The following is a 20362-nucleotide window of genomic DNA, read 5'->3' as shown; positions in this document are numbered from 1 at the left end:
ACGTGACAATTGCGTCATCTGGATAATAGGTACGCCAGAATCTGGGAAATGGTTGCAAGATATATTAAAGACAACCGTGGATCAAACAGCAGGAGTAGCTACGGAGTCACGTCATACATAACTTTCATTATTTTTCGTTAACGTTTACGTCTGTAATTCAAATATCACACGATCAATATGCGAAGAGGCAAGTATACAATTTCGTTCATATTTGAGAAATAAATAAATGGAATTTCGATAGTTGTGAGAGCAAACTGCGAGATGAAAACCAAAGATATTATCAATTTATTAAAAAAACATATAAAAATAACAATCGATAACAACATATGCGCCGGATTTAAAAAAATGTTTTAAAGTTATTTTTATTATATTAACAATTCATCGAAATTGAGAATAAACATGGATGTAACTTCATTATACAGTAACTGTTCTTTGCGAATAAATTAAGATGATATTTTTGTTTCATTGTGCGTGTACGTGGTAAGATTTATTTAAATTCTCCCCAAATGATTTCGCTTCTCTTTGCCTTCCTTCCTATTTTAAAAGATAAAGAGAAAAGGGAAGATTTGTTTATAAAAATTTATGTTATATCTTAGAAAGAACCATTGTAAATATACTATGCTAATTGCTGTCTGATGCCACAGTTTATTCTGACATTATTATAGATTAGTACCATGTATTTTTTATAAAGTTTCGTCCTTGATCGCAGTTTTTAAAGCGAGCTGAGATTTTTCAGTCATGGCTCTTTCTTTCTCGTGGCTCGTCCGTTAAAAGCAACGTTCCATACGGCTTCCCTCTTTCTTCCCTGCGGTCGGCCAGACCTACCCACATCCCGTTTCATTTTTCCACAGCGAGGATGACACCGTTTTAATTAACCCTTTGAGACCCTACTTCTAGGTGGGACACGACAGTGGTTTTTGACATCCTTACATATTTTTCTCAGAATTATGAATGAAATTATGATTATCAAACTGTACCTCTGAGGCATTTACAAAATGTTGCAATAAAGAAAAAATATGTGTGTGTGTGTATGTGTGTGTATTCTAGAAAAAAAATAATATAAAAAGAAAATTTAAATCTTTGATATCTATATAATTGCTAAAGAGAATCTTGCAAAGAGCCATGGTCTACAATGATAACATTTTCCAACTTCAAAATTTAAGATACAAATATTTTATTTCTACAAGAAGCCAATGATATATATTATTACGTGAAGAATTCAGTACATTCATATCATATCGCGTTACTTAATACAATAACCTCGAAACCAAATCTCAGGTGATATATTCAAGATAATCATAATCAACAATAATCAGTGATAAAATATCAGCGATATAACAAGAGAGAAAGAGAGAGAGAGCGAGAGAGAGAGTACCAGGATAAAAGATAATTCGGTTTTCCCATTTTTGCAATTGCATAATCCAAATTTCTCGCGAAACTTCCCTCGTATATGTGTGTACGTGTGTACTTAGCGTATTAACGATCTTGATTTTTTTTTAGTTGATTCGCAATGCCGCGGCATGCTCCTCGGGCAAACAATGCGGCGCATCGAGAACGGCTTGATCCACCGAATACAATATTCTAACAGGCTGTTTCGTGGCCGCGCCGGCTAGCGAAACAACAAGATCGTTACGTCCGCCTGCTGCTGCTGACAGCAATGTTCTCCGTTCGTATACGAAATTTCCGTTCCTCTTCCGCCGGACGTTGCGAAACAAGTTCTAAAATCCGGACGCGGAAGATAGAGATTATAACCTCGTTGTCATGTTATCTAACCATCAAGAAGCGTCAAGTGCTATCGCAGCAAGTGTATTTTTATGAAATTTCACGAATAAGAATTCAATAACGTTCTAAATTATTAGACAAAATATAATGAATCAAAATAATTCTTTAATAGTTACGCTTATCATACAAACCGATAACTAAATTCCTATTTATATTTCCATATTATTTATAGACATTATCTATAGAGCGTGTCTTAACGATATGATTATCGCCTAATTAAAAAAAAATTAAATCCGTCATAATTTTCTGTATCTCTCTAACGGAACACTCGTCGCGTAACAAAAGGTCTTCTTATCTTATGCGATTATTATTCGTATCCTGTCATTTTTATCTAACTGTTGACACAGCGAATCAACACTCGAAATTGTGATATAGTTGAATCAGATAACGTTAGATATGTCAAGGTCGTTATACGTCATGCCGATAAGTTTTCGCGACAAGAACAAGCCTATTTCTGTTTTAACCCATTCGACAGATTCCTCTCCATATTTTCTCGCCCCTTCATTTCCCATCTGTACACGTAGCCTGCAACTCAGCGGATCGTGCATATTGTTCGACGAGATTAACACCGTGACTCGCGTTTTTGTAAGATTATGTAATGTTTTCTAACCAACACTGTTTATATTTTCCTCAAGTCCGTGCAAGGTATTATAAAATTTTAACGCGTCGACAATATTCGGTGCCGTGATAACCCGGTGCCTTCGCGTTCTCGTTTCACAGGATTATATTTTAATACCGACCGATGTTTATAACAAATTTCTCGTCCTCCCTTCTTTTACGAGTTTTATTAATCTATGTTTCAACACGGAATATGCCCCGGAATATCCTAATAATTCCGAATTTCGGTGACTTTTCTTCGGGGCAGCATTCCGCTTATGCGCACTGGCGGCTAATAACAAGCTTTTTTCTTCAATTTACCTCGAAATTTCAGCGGACGTTTTCGGACAGCTTAAAAGCGCGCCGGAAGAACAATACTTTACCGGTTAGATGCACCGCGGGTACGCGCGTTTTTGCATTTCTCTAAAGGAAAGAGTTACTTCCCGCTAATGCTTCTCGGCGGCATGCATATTTATTATTCGAGAGCCGAGGTGGAGATTCGCCGTCTCTGAGATTTCAGCGCTTTTCCCGCGCGCGGTTCTCCCTTTCTCGGCCCAACTTCCGGCAGTATCAGAAGAAGGTTCGCAGTAAACTTTTAGAGGCGAGATGCTCCTTTGTGAGAAGTCGCTCGTTGAGCCGCGACGAGACTCGGATGGATCAGAAATTGGTTCATCCGAATGACGGGAGCGTGATTCATTTTTGATCCGCGATTATTTTTTACGAACACGCGCGCTCAGCGAAACCAATATCTTTTATACCGTCAATGAGAAGGGAAAGAGAGAAAGAGAAAGTGAGCTTACTCTCGACAAACTGAATTATCGCCGGTTTAATATACTTTTTATCTGACACACATGTTGCTGATATCGGACGGATGTTCGCAATTGCAGATTATATTTCTCTTTCGATTAAATTCTTTTACGGCGTTTTTGTAGCGAGAAAGCGAGCGAGCGCGCGCGCGTACTCCGTAAGAACTGAGGGAGCCGAAGGCACGGGAATTTTACAGAACATAACGGAAACGTAATGGGAACAGCTGGCAGAAGCTTACAGCGATTTCCATAAAATCGGACCATTAAGGCCCTGTACAGTTGGAAGCTCGCGGTGGTCGTTCGCGTCTCGTCGCGGCGAGATCGATACATATATATATATTTCAGGAAATAGAAAACGTAAGATAACATCGCTTTCTTCGACGTCTTAATTTAATTCTACTCGCGTCAATATTTTCTTTACGCTTTATATCTGACGAGTTTATTGCTATCTAATTGAAAGTTTAATATAAAATTCCCGTCCCATCGGCAAAAATTGAATTGCAGAAGAACCGTGTTCGCATCGCATTGCTTCCCTTTTACCGGGAAGAAATATTTATTCAATGTCCGGTAACCGCAGTCCATACCGAGATGCGCGGTTTTTTTAAGCGGTTCGATGTAAATTTTCGCGCACATGTGCAACCGCGTGCACATATATTAAACGGAACGAGAAGGACAGAGATAAATAAAAGACGCGGAAGACACAAAGAGAGCAAGACAGGAGCAAGGACATGTGGAAAAAAGACGGAGTGCAATAACAGTAGCGAGGGAGAGAGGGGCAGTAATTGCGCGCACAAAATTCTTTCCGGTAAAGTTGCGCACACACGAGCGTGCATCTTTCATATCTTCGACACGTTCTCCCAAGACTCGTTTTCGCTCTTTTATTGATACGCAAACGAACGGACCGCGAGCGTCCGTTCTGTTGTCTATTTTTCCTCTTTTGCTAACGTATACCCAACGCATCCCAAGTATGGCCGATGCGATACGAAAAATACGACAGTGTACACTCAACGGAGTATTTTCCTAATACGGTCCCAGCATTTTTCCATATATTTATCAGAATGTAGATCGGTTGAAGCCACTTCTCGCTCTTCTATTACCGTGTATACGAGATGAGATAAAAATATGAAATATGTATTTCTCATTATATTTCTCATTCTCTAATAGCTCCCGGGAACGGATACAATATTTAGAACATTTAGAACGACTTGGGTTGTGACCCGGACCCCGCTGGTCGGTTTTTGGCTGTTCGGATCAGCCTCGGATCGAGGTCGTCCGGTTGACCGTGCTCGGTCGTTTGCGGCGGAGCTGTGATCCCGATGTAGCTCGCCGGATTTCCAGGCGTGTTTGGTGTGTGTGAGTGTGTGGAAGTAAGTGAGCGAGTCAAGATGCGGATGTCGGTAATTGCTATTTATTCCACGACGCTCGATACAGTTTTCGTGACATCGGGCCGTGCTTTAAATCTATCTACTTGGGCGACAATATTACGACGATAGATGTAAACACGTTGGTCCCGCGTTTCGTGGTATTGTGTTTTGACGGTCTTTAGTCGGTGTTCGGTGTATCGCGGTTCGCGGAATAGCAAGTGTCTCTTGTAAAGACACACGACGCTCGGTACGTGATGCTCGCGGTGACGGCGGGGAGCGGGCGCGGTGTTATGGTTCCGGCGTGTTGATCACTACGGTTCGCCTGTTGTTACGGCGCTTTAAAGTCTCGCGGTTTTTGCGTCGACGTGCATGCGGCGGGATGCATTCGTGCTTCGCGGTAATTCGGTATGCGGTGGTTGGCTGCACGCGGAGTGCTCGCGTCGGTCGAGCCCCGGAGCGGAGGGCACGCAGTATCGCGCCCTGATACGGTGGGCTCGGCCGGGCGGGCTTAGCTGGCGTGCAGCCGGAGACGGTGCGGTATTGCTCGCGGCGGTCGATGCTTCGGTGACACCTCCGGTGAGGTGCAGTTCGGAGTTCGGACAGACGCGCTTCGTCCGTCCGTCGTGCGGCGCGGATTACGGCGCGGAAGTCCGGGGCGTTCGCCTGCCCTGGAGGCGCAATGCCCGATGGCCGGAGTGGAGGTCGAGAACTCTCGACGGAGACGGCCAACACACCACCTCTACTCGTCCCTATCCCCAGGTCCGCCACGAGCGAGGAGGCCGGGAACTCCCGGTGGAGACGACGAAATCACCGTCCCGCGACTTTCACGGGAGAAACAGCGTAATCACGACCTCGGTCTTGCTGGAAAGGAAGAATGTCGAGTGCGGCTGCGTACGCATAGCTGCGCCGTCGCGGTTCCTCGACCTGGGTACCGGGATCCGGAGCAGCCTCTCCGTGATCTCTCGATCCGGATGACTCCGGTGGAATCGGCCTCTTTTCCACGGCGGAGCGGGTTTATATACCGCTTCTTTGGCCCACCGTTGTTTACAACAACGGTTTGTTGTTACCGCGGGTACACGCGCGAGTGCCTGGAGGCTTTTGTGTGGCGCTAAGCGCCGTTAGCGGGCCGACGGATGGTCGGTCGGCCGCGGTGTTCGCCGGGGGGATGCATCGTTACAAGTGCGACTTACGTAAGCCGTCGCATAATCGAGATGAAAACTTTTACATTTTCCTGGTACATTTTTGTTTTCTTTTCAAAGAGCAATGCATTTATCGCTCGGACGTACGCTGAGTTGCTCGCCTAGGTAAGGAATGCGGAATGAACGCGATAAACGTTTCACGTCATGCATAACTCCATAAAAATGCACATTTCTCTTGATACACCCGGGAAAAATCTCATCGTTCGATGTTTAATTTCCGCCTTGCTATTCGAACCATCAGCAACACATTCAAACCTCCACAACGTCGGGAATCATCCACTCTCAAGGCAAACCCAAAGCGAGCTACTCGTTTCTTCGTAATGAAAGGAGGAAATACAGGCGCCGACGTTAATTAAAAGCACAACTTTGTATTTCCGTCTGCCCGGAAGACGTTACGAACATTCCACGTGAAAAAACGTTGAAAAAAGCAGGCTAAGTTGAAACTTGGGATTATCGATTTTTACTGCTGCAAACATGTCAAGAAAGTGATCATTTTAAGCTTCATTTAAATAAAAGTATAGCATTTTTAACTAATTAAAAACTGTTAAAACACCTAACGTTAAAAAATTATGTGAAAGAAAGGGATATAAAGCCGCGATTTTCTCTTATATATCCCGCCTACACCATAATTTTCCGTTAGCTTAAACTCGCAAACCGTCCTTAAAGATCGTAAATCCCACCATCGTAGTCGTGGGCGAGGCATAAAAGCAGACAAAAAAAATTGGGAAAAGAGCGCGAAATGTATATTACAGCACGCGCGCGCGAGCGCATTGAATGTCGCGAAACGCTTTCATTGTCGACGCCCTCATAGAAAATCCGCAAGTGTACGTGCGATAAATCAAGACCAAACCTCGTTGCCGGCCTCCATTCGCACGCGCCAAAACGGCAATTCCATCGAACTTGGCTGCGGGAACACTTTCGCGGCACTAAATTGGATTATTCGCTTACCGAAATCCCTGAGCCATAAACCCCTCGCGGTATCCATTCCCCATGGTTCACGGGGCAGAAAAAGGTAAGGCGACGCCGTAAAAAGTCCGTGGACACGCGTTCCCATATTCTCGGCCTATAAATGCTTTAGTATTTTCCGCGCTCGTGGCTCGGCCGTAAGTCTTATCTGAGAACATTCCGCCGCTTTTCTCGGACGTTGTATATCTTGGCTTTTGTACTCGCGACCGCGGTCCGCATCGAGCGAACAAACACGTTTCAACACGGCGCCTATCGTCCCGATTTCGCATCATCGATTAATTTCGTAATCTGTAATTCCGTACCACTCTACTAATGAATAAAATCACCACGAAAATGTCCACTAACTCTAATTATAATTTTACTAAATTAAGTACCGACCGATGAGCCATCTCACCAAAACGTCGCTTATCGTCGCTTTCGCTGGAGTTTATACGTCATAATAAAAGTCGTAATCGCCAAGTTTTCGGCTCCGCGAAGTATACGCGGGTCGCACTGACAAACTGCGTCGGCTGTTAAATATTCATACGAGCTCCGTCTACGGCGCCATTATAATATAGTCTTAGCTAATTCAGCTCGTTATCGCCGGGAACCAGTTCGAAGTAATTCCGGCTCAGCGAGCCAAGATGACTTCACCGACGATTACTCTGGCTGAGAGATAGAGAGTGAGAGAAAGAGTGTGAGAAAGGGAGAGAGAGAGAGACGCGAGACATTTATATCAAAACCACGGCGTATCAGAAAAAAGCGAAAACGGAGAACGAGAACATAAAATCGGAATAACCTGCTGTCTTTAATTAACCCGTCTCGCTTGCCGCGACTCGCGCATGTGAAATTAACGAGCTCGACGTCACTAAACGACGTCGCTAAACTTACGACGGTACATTTGCCTCCGGTGATATTACGGATTTAAATCTTCGATGAAGCTCCTGTAACAACGCGGAAGTATATTTTAGCGACATCGTGCACGGAGCAACATTTCTGCGCGTAATTATTCGATGCACGCGAACATAATTCCGCGTTTATTAACATGCATATACGTCACAATGTAATCTATGCGATGTAACTTATCAAATGTAGGCTGTCAAAGCAACGAGAAAGAGAGAGCGAGGACTCGAAACTGGAGGAGAGAAAATGAACGTAGTGGTCGTTAAATAAGATAAAAATTCGGTCACTTTCCTTCGCAGAGTTGGAGAAGGACGATACTCCCTTTTACGCGTTATACACTCGATGGTCCAGAAAAAAAAAAAAGGAGAAAGACTAAATCCACGATCAAAGTATCCACCGCGATGCAAGTTTTACAAAGAATGTAAGAAGCTTCGCTTACTAGAGCGATCTATGTTGCAGCTGGCCTACTAAAACCGAGCAAATGCATCATTGATAAGTTACGAATGAAGTCGCAGCTTAAATGTGGCTCCGCTCGGCTGAGTCCCGGATGAAAAGCGCTTTTTGAAAAATACTCGTCTTAGGTACGTATGTGCTATCACGTATAATGCGAGCGTTTAATTAGGTTCAAAGGGCCGGATTAGACACAAAGAACTTGCTGGGCGATCCCCGCGCGAACTTCGCAAAAGACCGAACACGCTCCGGGCTCTCTGCATCGCTGATGCATTCGGGCTAATGAAACCCCGTTGAATGCAACTCCGACGGATTATGAATGTTAACACATATCCCTTTGCCGAGTTAAGCCTCGATTATGGTCAAACCATCCTTGCATTCGCTTTACTTTAGGCCATGTTCATATGGAACGAAAATCAGACCATCGGATATACCGTAATTCGAACATTCTCCGGAATTTCGAGCGCCGATCTTTCCGCAGATGCAGTGAGAACACGCCGCGAAAGCTCATTTATTAAAGATCGCAACTTATTAGAGATCGCGATAGCGAACATCTTGGAAATGGTATTACTTCCAGCTTGTATTTCTGCGAAGTTGAAGCGCCGCAACGGGCGGAATTTCGCGATTCAGAATTTAGATCTACGCTCAAATTTCCAAGAAGCGACAGGCGTAACGAACGTCCAAGAGACGTCGAATGAATGTAGTAGTAACAACGTGTACTTTGGCATTACCGGGTCATTTAATATTATCGGATATAAGTGCAGTATCTCCCGTCTCGAGACAAGTCGGGTCGATCCGATATTACCGAGGAGAAGCGCGGAAGGAAACCACGAAGCGTCACGAGTTGTACAGCTCGCGCTGTAACAGAGCTTGATCGATGACTGCATTATGGTTGGTCCTTTGTGTACAGCACTTGCACGTCACAGATTGCCTAATTTCTCACTGCAAATTCGCGCCTCCCGTGACTAATGCCGGCAGCCAATTCCGTTTCGCGGAATCGCGGCTAATTACGATTTTACGGGGTCGGATATATCACGCAGCGCGGGTGAATTTCGTTGGCCGGGCGATTTCGCGAGCCGGACAAACGGAATATTAATCGGAAATACGTGCTTCCGTCTCACGTCACAAGGTGCATCTCGCGCGTGCGCGCGTTCTCGCATTCAACGGCTCCTAATAAATCCTGAGTCGTTTCCTCTCGCTGTGGAAAATCGAAGTGATCGGCGAACGCACCAATCCGCGCGACCAGCGCGATTGGCGTTTGCACGGCCCCATAGAAACGCGCGGATGTGTGTACGAACGTACGTGGTGGTGCAGCGCGATCAAGTAATTTCAAACGCGTTCAATTCGTACGCTCGTGATAAATTTCCAATATTTCGACGTCCGACATTTTATTAATGTTTTGCTCCTGCGGCGCTGCGATATTTAACATTTTCAATCGTGCATTTTTCGAAACGAGAAATCGTAAATTACATTTCAATGGCAATCTTCCTCGAGAAAAGTCGTCAATTATCAGCGGACGACATGTTGATGCTGTGTGCTACTGGAAACGGAAATATTAACTGTCAAGATACGCTGTAGGAACAATCCATTAATTGGGAATTGTAAGCTGCATTTAATTTCGACCACGCACACCCTAACACATCGCTTCGAAGAGTCGTCGTCGTACTTGGTTGCGACAGTAATACCACCCTACGATGTTTTTTTTCTTCGATTCCCGACGTAACGAGGTAATAGACGCTCCCGCGAGACACGAGCCGTCAAGGAGCGAAATTTATGATTGGATCGCGTTCTCGAAGTAGCACGGAAACGTAGCGCGTGTTTATCCGCCGCGGATGCTGGTAAGTCTAATGGGGTGTAAAAGAGCCGAAGGTATATGGCGGACGGACGAATGGGTCAACGAGCCGTATACGAAGGAGAAACAGGGCGAGAAAATGCGCCGGACCAAGCGAGAGAACACTCGTGCACCAATCAAATAAATCACTCGTGCCGTTGGCCTCTTTCTCTCTCTCTCTCTCTCTCCCCCTCCCTCTTCCATCAACCCCTCCATCGCGGTTTTTACCCTATACGCATTTTCCTGCGCGTCTCTTTCCGTCGTCGTGATGTAAATTGCGACGTGAACTTCGCTTCTCTGAAAACTCGCTCTATTCGGCTGGCCGATTTTTTTCCGTAATTGCATTTCCATTCGCGATAATTATTTCGCTCCATAATGAAGGCTGGTAAAGAGGTGTCTCGGGTGTACTTGGGAAAAATGCGCGAGCGACTGGTGATTTTTCATGCCCTGAAGTAAACAACGACGTATTCTTCGGTATCTAACGACGTGGGTATTGTGTGGGTGTACCTTCGGATTATTTCGTGCACGGATGAAAATAATATGAAAACGTTCGAGATACCGTAATACGCGTTTGCGCGAGTCTTATGTAAGAAATATCAAAAGGCGGTTTCTAATTGGTGAGATAATCTTGAGTAATACGAAAAGACCGCTCGCAGGAATTATGGCGTTTATCTATTCGAAGTTTCTCGACGTGCAGTTTGTTAACTCGTGCGCGAGCTTAGACAAACGAACGATTAAAATTCGGATCGCACTTAAACATTCGGCAATTATCGTTGCAATTCAAATCGCGTTAAGAAGAGCAATTTCCATAAATCCTGAGAAAAGCTTTTGTTTTAATCGGTTTTACATGGCCACGCCAATTCGAGTGTAAAACGTCGTCGTAGGTCGTTACGTACGATAACAACCTCGAGGAAGAGAGAATAGAAATATTGCGGAAAAATATAAAAAGATTCGAAAATACATCGAGTGCACGGTAGTCTTTACTTTTTCACTAACTCGAATCAGAGCGCATTGTCGCGCCATCGATTAGTCGTGAGATTATACGTGGTGTGATTATCAGCGTCGATCGATACAAATTGCTCGAGAGCCGGACGATTTTCGCACTGTTTTCCTAAGAAACACCACAAGTTAAGTTCGCGTACAAGTAACGTCGCGAAAACAAGCGACAGCCATCAGTGTAAGTTCGGACAACCCAATTATATGAAAATTTCGTTACGAAAATCAGTTTTCTTGTAAGTCGGCGACGAGCAGAGTCGCCAGCACTTTCGGTTGATTTTATACGACACGGACGTTACTCCGTTATCTAAAATCCCGTTAAGACGTCGTTAAGCGGGGCGGAAATTTCGCGGAAGCGACACTTTCATCAAAATCAGAGACACGCACAGACAGACATTCGAGGGAAAGAAAAGCGACCTCGTGTTTTTCCAACTTTTGCGCTCTCCCAGTCACGAATAAACAGAATCGCTCCTCGCGGGGGAAAGAAGCTCGCGTCATGAACAATCGGAGTTACGGTTGTTCGAAACACCACCAGTTTTTTAAGTTACCAAGGCGCTTAAAAGCTTTAACAAAATGAATAAGTAACATCGTTTTTTTTTCGATTTACTCGATGTATTTCGTGAAAACGTTTAAAATCGCTGGAAATCGGAAACTGACGATCAATTGTCTCTTGGGAAGCATTTATCGGCAGAAAAATATCGTTTCTAAGATCATCGCGGAATATTTAGCCAAGAAGCAGAGACAGACAGTGGTACTTCGAGATTTCCCTCGCACAAAAGCGCAATCCACGCGCGATCGACACACGTGCGCGATGTCCTCTCGGAATGTTCGAACGAGCAATTTACTGAAACTTGCCGGGTGCTTTTCGTAATGAAGCGTACGCGAAGAGAGAGAAAGGCGCGCCGATGTCGAGATAGAGGAGGAGAATAAGAACCGGAGAGATCTTTGATAGGACCGATAAAAGTGTCAGGCAGTAACGGCAGCGACGTGCAAGGTTTCGTTGAGCCCCTAAAAGACGAAGGGCTGATAGCGATGGCGCGAGACGAGAGAGAGTAGGTGGAGCGAGGAGAAACGCCATTCGCGACAGAAGATAAATTTTACGAGACATAGACTACGACCCCGTAAAAATGGTGGCGACGTTAATTCGGCAGCGGTGCATCGAACGTTAAGGCGCCTAACAGTCGTATTAAGTTTGTTCGTGTACGCCGCATACGTGTGCGCGTCTCTTTCTCTCTCTCTTTCCCTCTCTTAGAACTTCTCGATTTTAATAGGGGTTGGGGAATGAGCATCATCCCTTCGCTTTCAGATAGCACAAATGTCTAATAAAAGTCGGAAAGAGAGGGAAAGAAAAAGAAATCAGCGTTTAATATTTATACTGTTATTTCCGCGAAAAGTGGAACTTCAGCGAGCTTTGGAAATAATTAAAGCATAATGATGACTATACTCGGGAACGACAATCAATTTAATCGTCAAGTATCGCCGTATATGCATTTAATATTATATTGTTATAATTATCCCGGCAGAGACTCTATATACGCACACAAGTTACTTATTAACTGCTTACTTCAATTACAAGATAGTTTAGATGTCCTGGATGGAAACTATTCGTAGAGATAACCGATACTGCAGGAAAGCCACGAGAGTCGATTAACGAACGAGACTTCATCGTGCCGAGTCAAATCGGGGGACTATCGAGAGCGATATCGTTTTCCTGGGTATCGTCGTTTATGTAAGTGGCATAACTTTCCCGGTTAAACAGTGAGTACGATAAAGGGAAGCAGCTTGCGAATAATAACCCTTTTGGCCCTTAAACGTTAAACGTAGATTTTACGGCCGCGGTTAATGAGTAAAATTTCAGAACTTTGCGTTTAAAAACCCGCGATCGGATCTCCGCGAAACTTGATAAATTTATAATGATCGGGACAATTACTTTTACGATGAGAGCTGCGTGTAATACTAACTCGCTCTGATAGCGAATTCACTCAAATATAAAATAACGATATAAAAATGGGCAAAGTCAATAATTCGTGCAATATCAGAATTGTATTTGCAGAGTCATCGATATAATACTCGAGCGATCGCTTCGACTCCGGGAGGATTTCTGTCATCAAGATGGATCACAAATGTAGTGGAATATATCGAGAAATAGATCGAAAAGAGAACGAAACGGGAGATCTATCTAGAGGGCCAATTTCGAAAATCCAGTCATCGTTCTTATCGTGTTCAGGATTTTTCTGGATAACAGAGTATCTAGAAAAATGTGTGTCATCGATAGAACGCTCGACGGATCTCGAAATTGACGAATCTCTGTGATGGATTATGATTAGATCAAATTGAATGATGTAAAATTGAAGATTCAATCCGAGATAACTGAGAACTCGCAACAAAATAGGAGAAAAACGATTGATTATAACATTACTTAAAACTGTCTAATGTACAAATTATGATAACGTCAAATTTTGAGGTTGTTGCACGTTAATCTAGCAAATTCTGCTAAATTTATTTCGTTTAATTATAATAAACTAATACGACTACTCAGTTCGTCTCTACTATAACTTCTCGAATATCGGAAATCCTTCGCTAATGGCGAAGATCGGAGGAGAAAGATACGAGCAGGAAGTGGAGTAGTAGTAGTAGAGTTAGCGTCTTGGATAAAGCTATCATCGTATCGCGTGTCTAGAGAAAAGCGAGCATGGCAATCGATTCTCGAGCGTCTCTCGTGATTCAAATTTCGGCCTGAGATGGAATTATCGCTCGTATATTGCGTTAAACGGGATTTATGGCTCTGCCATGGCTAAGTTTTCGTAGAGACGTCGCAGTAATGAAACTATTATACGCTTCAGTGTACTCCGCGACGTTCGTATGAATCAAAGTTGCTTGGACTTTAATATCAGTAAACTGTAAAATTATTCCCGTACTTCTAGAGAACACCTCAAGAGCCAATTGTCCGCGATCACTTGGTTCTCTTTGCTTATTCAATGTGAAAATAATTTCTCACGTTAAACATTTCATTAATTAATCCGACGTAACTAAATGGGAGTTGACATATATATTATGAAAAATATATGTGAGAAATATATATTATATATAAGAAATGAGACAACAATATATATATATATATATATATATATATATATTTTCCATATAATCAATATGGAAAATAAAATATATTAATTAAGTAATACTCTATTTATATATCTATTATAGTCGCTGTTTTGCGTCTCATGTTCTAAAATTTATTATTGCGGAAATCTCAGATCAGTCATCATCACTAAAATTTCGGAGTAATCTGATACAATCTCCGTCCCTTCAGAAACATCAACAAACAGATGTAGCGTGATCACTAACATGAAGATTATCAGCTCGCGCGGCCACTTTGGTCAGGACACTGCGCGAGCCGATTTCGGTATATATGCGACTTGCAACTACGTTGCCGCAATCGAGGTCTCCCGTGACCGTCGTGCGTTCGCTGCTCGTAACGATTACGTCTTTATTAACCACCGGACTCGACCTGAAACGACCAGAAACGCCGGCACCCGGCGGCTCTAATTAGCGCGACTACAGCGAATTACCGGTGTCGGAATTTCGCTACTGAAACGCACCGGGGAAAACACGGAACGGCACTTTTGCGAGGGGTTCGAACCGCCCGCAGCGGTGGGAGTTTCGACCGAAATCGCGTTCAGCAAAAACCCACCCCTCCCTCTCACCCTCCTGACGACATGGCAATCGCACTTCGTCCCCCGTTCTTTTTGTCGTATTCGCGTCTTCGTGATTATCTCCCAACGCCTCCATATCGCGGCTACTTTTTATGCGATAGCTCCCGGGTTAACGACGATGGCGTCGGTTAATTGCGTTCCTTTCATTTTCGCACGGAACAGGATCGTTAAGTACGATGAGGTGTAGATTGACGCGTTCATACGGACACGGTTTCTCTCATCGTTACGCCCAAGGTGCAACTTTTTGTCAACACATTTGAATATCCTGATGGTCATCGGTGCTATGATGCTACTGCGACTCACTAAGTTACGTGTCAAGTATAATAAATTACGTTTGAAAAATTGGTTGTACGACTAAAAAAAGAGAAAAAAGAGCCAATGAGACAAGTATGAGTCTCAAATTTCATTTATTTCCCGTATTTTTGGTAATTTGACTATCAGTTAAAACTTTTGTACAACCAACAAAAATTAGCACGGCAGTTAACGTGTTAAGCGAACAAAAATCGCGGATAAGTAACAGGATATTCGATTGACTACGTGCGAGTGTTCAGTCATAAGTAGCGGTGTACATGGATATTGTAAATGGAGTATTATTTTTCTCGTTGAAGATCAATACAATTTACAATCAAACGTGCAACTACAAGCATGTGATATGCTCTGTGAGCCTTGAAATTGTATACTCACAAATGCGCATTGGCATCTACCGACATCCAGTCAAGTCCACCGACGAAAGCCGCCGTTGCATCCCAACCGCAACCGCATCGTTTCGCATCCGGTACTTTGGAGCGTCCAGTCTCTGTCCAGTCTCCATTCTTCACCATCCCGCGTTGATTGCACTTTGTCTTATTATTATATCCCGCGACGCGACTAATATTCGCATTTTAGCGACGTTAAAAAGAGTATTTCAACGGTATGGATGAAGATTTTCATTCATCTCGAAGCGAAATATGCGGATTCTATCGAAAAGCGTAATCGGAATTTGTAAATTTGTTTAGTATAAATAATGTGCCGCGGCATGATTAATTACGACATTGCTGGGCAGCATTTGCGGTATTTGTATAAAATTTACTTTCGTAAAACTCAACCGAATTCATTTTAATGAAAAATTACCGCGCAAAATACAATTGTCAGGCGAATATAAATAGAAAAATAATCGATTGTTAGAAATTACGATGATTGCAAAAACTATTAACGTGAAGTAAAATATTTATGTGCACAGTGACGCGATTTTGACGCGCCTTGTACATTGTTGTATACAATTGCTCAAAACAATTAAGGGACTATATTGAATGAATACAACTTAAATAAATCCAGTTTGAACTAAATATAAATGTAAATATTTATAATATATCATATTTTTACATGAACATATTTATTTTACGAAAATTAAAATCAGGTATAAAAACAAAAGAAATAAAAAATATTTGATACTTTGAATATATATTATATGTGATAAAAGCATTCAAAAAAGCAATCCCATAATTGTTCCGAACAATAAATTTTATTCAACAGCACACATATATATAAACATGCAAAACACACCAATCTAAAAATGAAGTAAATTGTATTGATCTCAACGATATATGTACTACATAAAAATTTTGCTACTACCTATTAAATTTTTCTACTTATTTTTTTATATTTATCACTCACTGAATTTCGAAGTCAGGGTCAGCCACGTACACCAAGATATCTGAAACAAAAAAGAAGCAGTTATATTAGTCAGATTCAAAGATTCGATTTAATGGACAAGTGTGTATGAAAACTCGAGTAGATTAGTCTTTTAGTAATCATAATTGAAATTACTGTCGACTACGTTTCGATTTTCGATAAAGGGTTAAGAAGAGAATGTAACGAGTCAGAGAACTTACCTTCAAGCCGACCCTACTCGGTCCGAGTCGAGTCCTTCTGTTCCGCATCCGTCCGGATCTATCCATAGAAATTGTCGTTTCTCCCGTAATGTAGTCGCAAGCCTCTACCAAATCTGAAACAAAAAATAATTTTTCTAATTAGTTACAGCGATAGAGAAGTTGCTCAGTTTTCCGAAAAATCGAGGATATGAAAATATTTGGTACAAAAGCATGGGAAATATATATATATATATATATAATAATCAATTAAATAACAAAGATTATTAAAGCCAAAAAGCAGGTGTGAAAATTATCTTATTAGTTTAACGAATGCTTTAACTATATATAGGTAAATGATCTTACAAATGGATTACATCCCATGCGTTTTTATCAATATAGAAAAATGGTAAATAGCGCTGGACGCATCTCATAGCGTTCACTCCACGTCCGAGACTGCTAAGATCGCTATTGAGCCGGAAGCGAGTGTGTGTGTATGTGTGTGTATATGTTGCAACAGCCGTGCCATGTACCAGTGGTCGCGCGACCTTCAAAACAACAACATTGCTCGACGCCGCATCGCGTCGAGTCTTATGCGGATATTCTGAGATTTGTTTTCACGTTAAATACGGTGCTCACGGAGTAGTGTTTTCAAACATATTAATGCATATTCACGTATGAAAAGCTTTATGTTATCGCGGCTGATTATACTGTAGTGACACAGGCGAACGGATACCGCGAATATTGCGAAAGCTTGGGAACCGCTGCGTTAGATTGACACTAGCAACACGCACATTGTTCGATAGCTGTCAAGTCCAGCATTGGATAGCATCTAATGCAAGGAAGCCATACGTTGTAGGACACTCATTGGTTCACGACATAATTAAGCTGATATACCGGCCTCAATCACGTCCGTTGTGTTATCGATATCGCTTCTCGTCAATTACCGACTGCCCATAAAATATCGTATAAATTAATTGCCACCGAAACCTGCAACGATTAAATGCACCAATTGTTTAAAAAAACTCTCTCTGCAGTCGTTATGTTTCGGGAAGATTGCAGTTAACCGATATGTCAATTGCATTTACTTACTATTTATTTATTCCAAATATCCGATTGGTGATTCCTTTTTCTTCGACACTGCTGTTCCCGTTTGATAATCTCGGCGGCGTTAATAGGAGCGCCTGCAGTGTTGGAAGCGTGCACGCCTACGCTAGAACGTTAGTACAGGATCTAGGCAACACTTCTGGCAAACAACGGAGCGGGAACTCGGCGGCAGCGTAATGCGAAGCGACTTTGCAACAATGCATTCGGCTTAATCGGGCAGAACAGCGCGTTTCGCGCAAGGACCCGTGTGTATCCAACAGCAAGCTTAACTGCACGCCCGTGCACATCGAATGCACCGCTCGACTCGGCGTCTCTTTCCGTCTCTCTCGCTCCGACGTGAAACCGGGGAGGGAGCCAGGTTAGTTTAACTCTTCGCGATTCTACATCAAAATGGACTCGTTACAATATAATTGAGACGTGTGGTAATCACCAGTCTCCAAAATTCGCGATAAAATGCGCAGATTCGAGTGCAAAATGCCAAATGAAGTATAAGTGAGGTTCGATCACTGTGTCGAATTTGATATCGGATCTTTCGCGCCTGCTTAATCGGGAATAACGCGCGAGGAAACAACATATACATGTATATTCGGCATCGTGATCCATTTATCTACGCGTAGATGTTTCAAAAGAGCTGAGAGGAATACCTTTGCTGGTAAACAACATCGCCAGTGGCAGTGGAAGATCCGAATGGGACGCTCCGCGACGGTTGCGTGAATATTCAAGCAGCTCCGATTTAGTTATGGACGAAAAGCGACGCTCTGATTGGCGCCCGCCAAAAGTGAAAAATCAGCCAATTAGAGCAGCGCGCCTGCAGTGACTCCGGCAATGTCGCGAATTCGCAGCGAACGTCGTGTCGTGTTAACGGTCGTGCGTATCGGTCACGTACTTTTCCTCGGGTTTTCGCGGGATTAAGCGTCTTTTGTTATTGTGAAAGTGTCGAGAGTGTGAGGTGCTCGGGAATGAACGTGTGACGACGACTAACGAAATCGCACGGAGAAGTGCCTAATGGCGCACACACGCCAGTGAGACGACGATAGGTGTATACGGTGTATGGGTGTATCGTGGTGCAAACACGAACACGCAAGTTTGACTTCATTTCTACCCGATATCGTGTTAATTCCTCATCGCGAACGCGTGTGTGCCGAAAATACGAAGGGAAGGACACGAGCGAGCGAGGAATATCGACAGTTCGAAATTGCTTCGAGTTCGAATAATGTTACAGAGCCGCGATAAAATTGTTGAACGCGATGAAGTGCTCTGCGGAGTGAAAGTCTCGCATCGAAGATCGGAACGCAATGCCAACGCAGTCGAGTGGCATTCGCGAAACCGTTGGATATCGCGATGAATTTTCGCAGTGTCGTTAAGCGATCATTCCGGAATGAAGAGTCTCGAATAATAAACGCGAATAGTACGTGTGCGCGAATTCCTCACTTTTGTGAAACGCCACCTCGAAATGAATATCGCGTCGCGGGACGCCGAAATACGCCAAGTGGCCTGTGAATTTTCGTTATAAATTTTCCGATCTTGTTGGACAGTGCTCGGAAATGAAAACGACGGTGGGATCATATATGGCGAACATCGAGTGCTATCGACGGGAGGAAGGCGGATGCCGTGGTTATCCCTGCTTACAGTGCGACGACATTGGTGAATGTTAAATTAGAATATGAATAATTTTAATAAGGCATCGATGTGTTGATATGTAACCCTTTGCTTTACGAAAGATTTGATATATGTAAATCTGTTTTCACAGCAGTTTTTTGAAATCACAGCTATCTTCGTATTATTGAAGAACGATGAAAAACAGCGGCATTGTCGTTCATTATTCTTGTCACGTCTTGCTTTCAGTTAATTTTGTTTTCATTTAAACATAACCAAGCGTACTCTTTTCAAACAGCTAACATACAAAACTTTTACATTTCGAAAATTAAGCTTTAAAAATTTTCAGATATTAAACAGTAATATAAAATATAATTAATTTCTGTATTATGTATTATTATGCGACATGAATCTGATTCATGTTTTACTTATGATTTAGAGCATATTTCTGACTTGTTTCTCTGAAGTTTAAGTCGTCTATATCTCGATTATGATTATTTTTTATCACGTTTGACTCGAAATCCGAATTGTGAATCTGATTTGATATTATAAGGCAAGTAGTTAATTTGATCTAAATACTGCGGGAGTTAGTGCTATTCAATACTTCACAATAGTAGTTGCATTTGATTACGAAGAGGGAATATTTCGGTAACGCACCAACAAATAACGATTATATACAAGTATATATATTTCATCGATATCCTATTATTATATTATATCACGATAACGCGATACATTATGAATATCGACATTGATATTACAAAATACGCGATAATTACCGATTTAACGGTATGTCGAATAACGACAGCATCTTATTTTAACATTTACACACACACATACACACACAATCGCACGGATTATCGCCCGTTATTATATCATTTCGCGCTGATTCTTGCCGATTTTTCCTTCGAATCTTTATTCTTTAAATACGGATAAAGGGAGAAGGAGAGAAAAGAGGTGGCGCGCGAGACGTGGAAGATACAATCGCAGTTGCAGCTGGGAGAAGGGAGTATTCGCGTAGGATACCTTAAGCTCGCGCACCCGCCGACGAGTACGAGTGTGCTTCATCCATATTCAGCGATCGCCGAGGAAACGGGTGGAGAGCGGATGCTCCGGTGGCTCGGAAGTGCATGGAGGCGAACGTTACCTGCTCGCGATACAGCGCGCGCTTCTCAAAGCGCGTATGATCTATATTCCATTCTGCTACCCATTCGGAATGCGTC

Source organism: Dinoponera quadriceps, unplaced genomic scaffold (genome assembly GCF_001313825.1).
Source record: "Dinoponera quadriceps isolate SergipeBrazil2010 unplaced genomic scaffold, ASM131382v1 scaffold37, whole genome shotgun sequence".
Classification (NCBI taxonomy): Eukaryota; Metazoa; Arthropoda; class Insecta; order Hymenoptera; family Formicidae; genus Dinoponera; species Dinoponera quadriceps.
This window is presented reverse-complemented; position numbering follows the sequence as displayed.